Source organism: Oryctolagus cuniculus, chromosome 3 (genome assembly GCF_964237555.1).
Source record: "Oryctolagus cuniculus chromosome 3, mOryCun1.1, whole genome shotgun sequence".
NCBI classification, from domain to species: domain Eukaryota; kingdom Metazoa; phylum Chordata; class Mammalia; order Lagomorpha; family Leporidae; genus Oryctolagus; species Oryctolagus cuniculus.
The window spans coordinates 107,085,363-107,094,902 of record NC_091434.1 but is presented as its reverse complement, the minus strand read 5'-3'; positions in this window follow the sequence as shown (position 1 = coordinate 107,094,902).

Here is a 9,540-nt window from a genome sequence, read left to right as displayed (position 1 = left end):
AGCTTCCGTTTTGCCTATTTGTATTGTGGAACACTTAAGAAGTCCCCTGGCCAGCAGCAGCCCTCTGCACTATGTAGGAAAAATAGAGAGATGATTTGCTGCTGTGGGAAGTCCAGTATGCATACCCCAGGGGCTGCTGGTCGGACAGGCAGCATTTCAGACAATTACAAAGTTGTGAAATAACACTTGTAGCTTGCGAGGGCTCCTGGTTGAACCCCCTTCTTTCAGAGGAAGACGTTCATAGGCACAAGGAAGTTTTGCTAAGGTTTCATAGCTAATATTGCTGTTGGCTGCTGTCGGCACCAACTAAGAGGAGGAGAGAGCATTCCTCTAGATAACTCATGAACACTACACACTAGATCCTTGCTTGCTGTATCAATACTCTTTGGCTGCAAGGGACACATTCCTAAAGGAGACCAGCTAAAGAGGACATAATTGGCCTCAAAGCTGGAAAGTTCAGGAGCACAAGTCGCTTCAGGCCAGGTTGGATCCAGGAGTTTATAATTACATCTTAAATACAAAATGCAGGCCAGCGCTATGGGGCAGTGGGTTAATACTCTGCCTGTGTTGCTGGAAACCCACACGAGCGCCAGTTCTAGTCCTGGCTGCTCCTCTCCCGATCCAGCTCTCTGCTGAGGCCTGGGAAAGCAGTTGAAGATGACCAAGCTCTTGCACCCCTGCACCCATGTGGGAGACCTGGAAGAAGCTCCTGGCTCTTGGCTTCAGATCAGCTCAGCTCCGGCTGGTTCAGCTCTGGCCATTGTGGCTACTTGGGGAGTGAAACAGCGAATGAAAGAACTTTCTCTCAGTCTCTCCCTCTCACTGTCTATAACTCTACCTCTCAAATAAATGCATAAAATCTTTAAAAAGGAGAAAACAAAATGCCATGTTTTCTCCATATTATTAGTGCTTTTCTTTGTTATGGTTGTCATTCCCTAGTAGGTTCTATCCATGTGCTGGCTTATGGCAGTGCTATGATTTATCCTGCAAATGAGTGATTCCTGTGAATAAAGAGCTTATATTTCTGAATAGTTACAGCAGATTCTCAGGTCTCGCTTCAGAGTATTCTGGAATCCGTCAGTGTGGCCAGGGAGGGCAGTGCTGTTAGCATCCTGGGTGCATCCAAGTCAGTTGAAAGGAGTCTGAGAGTGGAGGCAGGTGAATGTGCTGTCACCTGGAGGAGGAATTGTTGGCCAGAAACAATGTATATGTCCAGTCCTCTCACCTTGGTCAAGGATGAGCTGTGGAGGATAGCAGGGCTTTTGTTTCAGGAGCTAAGTGCCAGGGCTTAGTAATGGAGCATTTGACCTTAGGTCTGCAAGCTGCACTTTTTCACTGTAGCAGTTTATCCTCTGGGATTTTACTGCGCTGCAGAGAAGAGGTTTTATTTATTTATTTATTTTTTAATTTTTTTTTTGAGGGGGGATGACCAGGTTGGCCATCTCTGGTGCCCTTGCTTCTGTAATTTTCTCCTTCTTGGCTTTGCACCTCTGTTTTCCGGCCATGACAGGGCACCAGGCCAAGCATATCTCAGACAAATATCTGTATTGTTTGTGGTGTGATTGTGACTTCCTGTCTTCCAATTTAGTTTTCTGCCTTGCGTTTCACCGTCTGGGTCATTTGCTGTTACATCTGGCACTTCCTGTTTTTTAAGCCCCTGACTGTAGTCATCCGACTGTAGAAACCCGGAGCCCGCTTCTTGATCAGTGATGCCGCCTTTAGTCATTTGTTTTGGTATCCTAATTGAGGTTTACGTAAGGAAAGCAGGTGTCTGCTGGGGTGCTCAGCCCCAGACACTTCCCTGTTGATGTGTTTTTGTTTTTCAGACATTGGGACTTTCTCCCCTTGGGCCATGGACGTGTGACCACCACCGTCACCAGCAATGGGATAGTGGTTTTCTCTCTCTGAATGAGAGCTCCTGATCCCCAGGGCCTGGCCCATGCCTGGCTCAGCATCCCTCCTGCAACCTCATTTGCCTCCTTGCCCAGTCCTGGGGCTCACTGCTCCCTCTTTCTCTCTCCACTTCCAAGGGGCCAGCTCCAATGACATGCCTTTCGTCAGGCCAGCTGAAAAGCTGCTACATGCAGACTTGCTTGTTCTCACTAGAGAAAGAGGAACATTTTGGTGTGTAAATCGTCACTTCCCACCGAGTGGCCAGACTGGAGGGGAAGGTATTTACACAGAGGAGTGGGGTGCTTCTGAGCTCAGTTACAGACCTCCTGGCCCGAGCTCTACCAGGCTTCCCTTCTTTTGTTTGTAGCCAAAGTAGAGGGATGGAAGCAAGGTATTTTATAAAAGTGAGGAGAGAGAGATCTGTCCTATTTGATGGCAGCCGCAGCTTTCTGAACACTTGGGATCTGACATTGAACTTGGGATCTGTGCTGAACAAGAGGAGCAGCTAAGGAGGCTGTGTTCTCCTGGCTGCTCCAAGCCTGGGGCTGCACTTCCTGGGAAGGGCCTCTACTGTCTGGGGACATGAGAAGCAGGGCCCCTGGGGGCATCCCATATCCGAGTACCTCTTCCAGTCCAGGCTGCTCTGCTTTCAATCCAGCTCCCTGCTAATGCACCTGGGAAGCAGGAGCTAAATCTCATTCTGCTTTCACCTCGAGCAGAGGTACTGCTGGGACTGTGAAACTGTCCTGGCCTCCAGTGTCTGTGCCAACACTGGCACAAAGAGTGGAAAATCCCCCGTCTCTGAATTCCCCCTTCATCCGGATGGCGGTTGGGGGAAGGGCTGTGTTAGAATTTCACCAGTCCCATTGTGCAGACTGTGTGTGTGTGTGTGTGTGTGTGTGTATGATGTGCACACTCAACACCATGCTGCACTCAGCCCTTTATCTTCCTCAGCAAAACCAAACACGTACGTCACTCGTGGAGAGCAAGGCCAGTATGGCTCTGTGTCATGACTTGAAACAAGAAACCCACAAAATCCCAAAGCAAAAACACCCTTGTCTCTGTGCAAGACTTTCAAAGGTCTCATTGCTTCTCTGAAGCTGCATGCTGAGGCTGAGAGTCAGGCGTCGTGGCTGAGCTATAGAAGGGTCCAGGTGGGGAGAGGGAAGCGACCCGTCCAATGTCATGGCCTTCCAGATCTGGGCTGGCTTCAGGGCCCTGTGTCTCATTTTTAGTCGATGAAAGAAAGCAGGCAAAACAAGCAGATAAACAAAATCCAGCCTTTCAACCAGGCAGACAGCAGACAGGGAAGTGGCTGGAGGGGCTGGGGAAGCATCCAGAGCGGACTGGACCATCCCAAAGTTACCGATGCCCTTGGAAAGGGGTGTGGACACCTGGGGTGAAGCAGGAGAGCTCTGGGATTCCCCTACTCCCTGCTTCCTCAAGGAAGGCCTCATCCACACCCTGTCGCCAAAGCTCTGCTTTGCAACCAGGGGCCTTGGGTTTCTTCTGAGAAGGTAGCTGGGCCAGACCCTACTGGGTCCCTCTCTCCTTCTTGTTCCTTGCGCCCACCAGGCCTGGGTCCAGTGCTGCTGAGGATGTCACCTGGGAAATAAACTACATCAGGTATCCCAAAAGTCTTGGCTTCTGCACATCTTGCTCATGGTTGCTCTGGTGGGAATCTGCAGCACAGCACAGTGGTTAAGGGCATAAGGAGCAGGAGCTATGGGTTCAAACCTTGAGCATTGTTACTCACTGAAAAATCTTGGGCTAGGCCCCTCCTGATTTATCTGTTAAATGGATGACTTGTGTGGTTTTGTGGGAGTGCTTCATACAGTACCTCGCTCTTATTAGCATCATAATAGATAAACACATTCAATTTTCTTAATGGTAGGGGAAATTCCAACGACTACTTCTTTTTTCCCACCGAGTTTTATATATTTGAAAGTAGAGTGACAGAGAGAGAAAGCACATTTCTATTTGCTAGTTCACTCTCCAAATGACTACAATGGCCGGGGCTGGGCAAAGCCAAAACCAGGAGCCAGGAATTCTACCACTGTCTCCCACATGGGTGGCAGGGGCTCAAGGACTTGGGCTATCACCTCTACCTTTGCAGGTGCATTAGCAGGGAGCTGGATCAAAAGCAGAGCAGCTGGGACTTGATACTTCTAGATAGGGTGTTGGCATTGCAAGTGGCAGCTTCACCTGCTGTGCCACAACCCCAGCCCCTACCACTTCTGATTGTTATGCTAATCACAGATAATATGGTTTTCACACTTCTTTCCTTTAAAAATATTCGGATGTAGGTTAGTATTACAGTGAAGCCTCAGAAATGAGACAGATGTGGGTTCGTGTTCTGGCTTCATTGTTTCTTTGTGTCACTTCTCTGAGTGTGCTTCTTAGTGTGAAAGCTGGGGCCAAGAACAGTGATTTCAGATTGCATTGTACAGGTGAGAATCATATGGAAGCGCTTCATTAGTGGTGGTCATTACTATATTTTATTGAGTACTTACAGCCTGATTTCACATTTTGTCAGCATGATAAAGTGGTAAGTAGGAACTATAATTTCCACCATATGGAATAGGGAACTGAGGCTCAGAGAGGTTATGCAACTCATCTGAGATCACACAGCTAGTCAGTGGCAGAGAGCCCGGTGCCAGGGTCTTTCCACATTGGTCCACACTTGCACCCTGCATCTTTTACCTCTGTGTTGGGTCCTCACGCTGTCTCCTGCTCTGATGTTTCCAAGATTTCTTCTCTGGGTTTGTGACTCTGTCCTCAGCCAGGGTGGTCCCAGGATTCCTGTCCTGACCTCTTTGGCCACATCTCTTTCCATCCTTGTCTCTCCAGCATCCTTGAGGCCAAGGGCTGAGTGAGTGAGTCCCTGCTTCTGTGGTACCTGGCTCACAGTGGGGACGATTGTGTCCAAAATTAGTAACTGACAGATGTGAGGTGGTGACTGTGGGGTTTGCTGTCTGCCTCCCTCCATCTCTGTATTACCTGCCTGCCTGCCTGCCTGGCATATCCCAAGAGGTCTGTGGCCTTCAGTCATCAGTACACCATGCATGGAGCTTATCTACCTCTCACTAGCAAGATGAGCTGGGCCCAGTGCTTGGCCTGGGATCCCATATCCTGTCCTCATCCTATGTACCTGTCATGTGATACCAAGACCCTAGCAACCCCAAGCCACACAGAGTCCCCAGTCCTCTGTGTTTCTATGGCTAAGCACAGCCATGCATAGCTTCAAACTTGACTTTGGTGCTCATGCATTCATCCATCCACTCATTGATTCATTTATTCCTACCCTGATCTCGACCTTATAGACAGCTGGCTGAATAAAGACCTTGCAGTTATGTGCAGAGATTTTTTTTTAAAGTTTTTTTATTTGTTTATTTGAGAGGTAGAGTTATAGACAGAGAGAGGGAGAGACAGAGAAGTCTTCAATCCACTGATTCACTCCCCAAATAGCTATAAAAGCTGGAGCTGGGCTGACCCATAGCCAGAAACCAGGAGCTTCTTCTGGTTCTCCCACATGAGTGCAGGGTCCCAAGGACTTGGGCCTCTTCTACTGCTTTTCTAGGCCATAGCAGAGAGCTGGATTGGAAGAGGAGCAGTCAGGACATGAACAGGTGCCTATACTGGATACCGGTGCCACAGGTGGAAGCTTAGCCTACCCTGCCACAGTGCCAGCCCCAAGTGCAGAGATCTTGTTGGCCTGGATTTGCATGAGAAACCTTGAAGTTCTTACAGATGCCTGGATCGCATGTGACACCCGTGGAAACAGAATCTCCAGGAGCAGGCTTGTAGGAGTCTTCATGTTTCAGATGCTTGTACCGTGACTCTGTGACATAGCTGGTTCAGGGGAGCCTGCCCTGCAGTGAGGGAATTCACTGTCCAGCAAATGTTCCGAGCAGGTGTAGAGACCAAGACAGAGGGGAGCGGGCAGGGAGTGCTGTCCTATCATCTGTGGTTGGGCTCAATGGCCTCTAAAATCCTGCAGGATTTCTTCCTCCCAGGAGCCCTGTATATAAAATTGGTACCAGATGGTCAGCTCCCCGAGGCCAGGGACCCTGTCTGTTTTCTTGCTGTTCCATCCCTGGTGCCTACAGTAGGATGCAGCAGCTAGTAGGTGCCCAGTAAGTATTTGTTGGGTTCATTCATTCATTGGTTCATGCCTTCCCAGAGTCCCCTTAGATGCACGGCCTTTCTAGATACTATGCGTGCAGGCAGGGATCACCATACCAAGAAGAGAGGTGCTGGGGTAGCTGCTGTGGAACAACCAGTTAAGCCACTGCTTGGGATTACTGCGTCCCATGCCAGAGTGCTGGTTCAAGACCTGGCTATCGGGCTTCTGAGGCAACTCCTTGCTGGTATACCTGGGGGGGGGCAGCTCATGATGGCCCAGGTCTTTGGGTCCCTGCCACCCATGTGGGAGACCCGGATGTTGGTCCTGCTTCCAGCCTTAGGCCTGGCCCTGACCTGGCTGTTGTGGGGAATTGGGGGTGGGGAGTGAACCGGCAGATAGAAGCTTGCTGGCTCGCTCTCTCTGTCTCTCCCTCTCTCTCTCTCTGTTGCTCTGCCTTTCAGTTCAATAAATAAATCTTAAAAAAAAAAAAAGAAGGCCCTTTTGGCTTTGTGGTCCAGTAGGCCACCTGCAGCCGGTGATCTGTGAAGAGAAATGGGGGCTAGAGGCTGAGTCCAGCTAGAATGCAGGTGCCTGTCGGGCCAGGGCTGTGTCTGGTCCGCTGGGAAGTGTGGGCTTCCACTGGGCTGGGCTGAGCTTTGGAGCCCGTGAGAGAGAGCAGCGGCTGGCACAGGCTCGTCATTACAGCAGTGGTTGACCTCCAGGCGGCTGAGGGACACCCTGTAGACCTGGGGGCCTCCCCAGCTGGCCCGCTGAGCCCCGCACGGAGAGGCCCATCCATCACGGCGGTCCCCTGGGGCGGCTGCGGGCGTTTCTCTGGGAGGCAGTCATGGGGCTCTGTTTTCAGCACAGATCTTGTCAAATTGAAGCTGTCAACCGCACAGGCCCTGAAAGCCTGTCACAGACCCCCAGGGGACAGGCGTGTGGTGGACGACCTTGAAGGGGCTCTGTGGCGTGTGGGACTGTGGTGATAAGAGGGACCAATGAGAGGAAGCCGCTGGACTGTCGGCCACCGTGCTCATCCTGAGGGACATCCGGGCAGCTGCCTTGGATCTGTTTTCCCCCTTCACCAGCTCGGTTGCCTCTCCCTGTCTCTCATCTCTGACAGCAAAGTTGGGAGGGGGCGGCCATGCTGGCAGCAGGCGCTGATTGGCTCTGCCGCCTAGCAGCTGTGTGACCCTGGGCACGTCACCTCTTCTCTCTGAATCTGTTCCCTTGGGTTGTGGTAGAGACGATGTGTGTTGCCGCGCTGCTAAGCACAGGGCCCGGCGGTGTCATTGTCATTGCTTCGCAGCCATCCACTGTTAGCTTTTTTTATGGAACCAAGGCACAAACCCTCTTAGGTTCCCTGCTGGCTTTTCTTCAATTTGGTAGCATTTTTTTTTAAAAGATTTATTTATTTATTTGAAAGTCAGAGTTACACAGAGAGGGAGGAGAGGCAGAGAGAGAGAGAGAGAGAAAGAAAGAAAGAAAGAGTCTTTCATCCGATGGTTCACTCCCCAATCGGCCACAATAGCTGGAGCTGCGCCGATCCAAAGCCAGGAGTCAGGAGCTTCATCTGGGTCTCCCACGTGGGTGCAAGGGCCCAGAGACTTGGGCCATCTTCTACTGCTTTCCCAGGCCATAGCAGAGAGCTGGAATGGAAGTAGAGCAGCCAGGCCTCGAACCTGCGCCCATATGGAATGCTGGCACTGCAGGCCAGGGCGTTAACCCACTGCGCCACAGCGCCGGCCCCTGGTAGCATTTTATGTTGTGTCTTTGAACTCTCAACGTTCCAGTGCCCACTGAAAGATGAGTCGGTGAGGTCCTGTGTGGGGGACTCTGGGATCCAGGTTCTCTGTTGAGGGCACAACAGTGGCTCCTGGGGACTTCCTCCTGTCCTGTGAGTGATGGCAGGAGCTGAGTCTCCCTGGATCATAATGTGCTAGAAGGCTCCCCAGTGGGAAGTCAGCGCTTCCTCACCTTGTACCTGTGGTGAAACCTGGCTGCTGGGTTGGATTCAGGCCTTCTCCCTCCCTCTCAGGAGGAAGCATTGTTAGCCAGAGGAGAGATTGCAGAGAGAAGCAGTGGACCTGTCACCTGTGGGACTGGTCTTTTTACCTGTCTTTATTAAGAATCTGCTGGGCTAAGGTGAGAACTGAAAGTTCGGGACAAGGGCTTTTGGCCCAGCCCTTCTCTTCCCTGGAGGGTCCTTACTTCTGGCCAAGGCAAGAGGCTTGCAGGTGCCCCTCAGGAGGACTGTTATTCCAAAGGAGAAAACCAAAATCGCCCCCTGAGATCAGGCATGGCAGTTGGGGGAGGGGTAGCTAGAGCCCTGCTCTGATGTCGAGGGGCCTTGGATTTCAGGCCGTGGCAGCTGCCCACTGAAAGCAGGGCTGGTGGCAGCCAGGCAGTCAGCAGGGGTGGTTGGGTTATCCATGTGCAAGGCCTGTCCCTGCAATTACTCAAAGGTACAAGTGCACTTCCTGCTGGCCCTTTAAGAAAGGGACCCGCCTTGTGAAATGTCAGGGTAGAGTGCAAACCCAGAGAGCGTGACCAGACGCCACTCCCTCTGTGCTGAGAGTCACGCAATCTCCGGTGCATGCCTGCGAGTGACGTGAGAGCTTGTTTGTGTGGGGGCTGCTTTCACAGCCGGCACCGCAGGTTACCCCAGCTCCACCCCACCCAAAGATGACGGTGACCCTGGAGGGGTCATTTTCTCTCCTCGTGGTGTCTAAGGGTTTACACTAGATTCGTGTTTCTCAAACCAGTTTTGGTTACCACTAGCAAAACACATGATGAATTTAGCTAGAGCATGGGGAAGCTATTTTGCATGTTTATTTTCATGCTTACTAGGAAAAATGTAATTGGTACATCAGACTTGTGATTTCACAGCTATTATTGCCTGGGATCTAGCTAAGTTTATTTAAGTAAAAAGAGTGAGTGAAAAATGAAGGAAAGATATTCAGGAAAATATTAATACTAATAATCTATACAGATTAGCACTTCCTCCTCAAAATACAATGGGAGGATGGGCATTCTGGTGCAAAGAGTTAAGCTGCTGTTTAGGTTGTCTGCGTCCTATACCAGAGTGCTGTTTGAGTCCAAATTACTCCTCTTCCAATCCAGCTTCCTGCTAATGATCCTGGGAGGTAGTGGATGATGAACCAAGTACTTGGGTTCCTGCCACTCATGTGGGAGATCTGGATGGAATTCCTGGCTCCTGGCTTCAGCCTGGTTTAGTCGCTGCTGTTTTAGCCATTTAGGTAGCAAACAGGTAGATGGAAGAGCTTATTCTATCTGTTACCCCCCCCCCCCCAGCCTCCTTCTGTTACTCTGTCTTTCAAATAAATAAATCTTAAAAAAAGGTGGTACACAAAGCTATGAACTGGGGGTGGATGTTTTGCACAGCTGAGAAGTCACTGGGGCCATCTGTAGACCATATCAGAGTGCCTGGGTCAAGTCCTGGCTTGTCTGTTTCTGATCTAGCTTCCTGCTAGTGAGCATTCTGCTGGGTAGCAGAT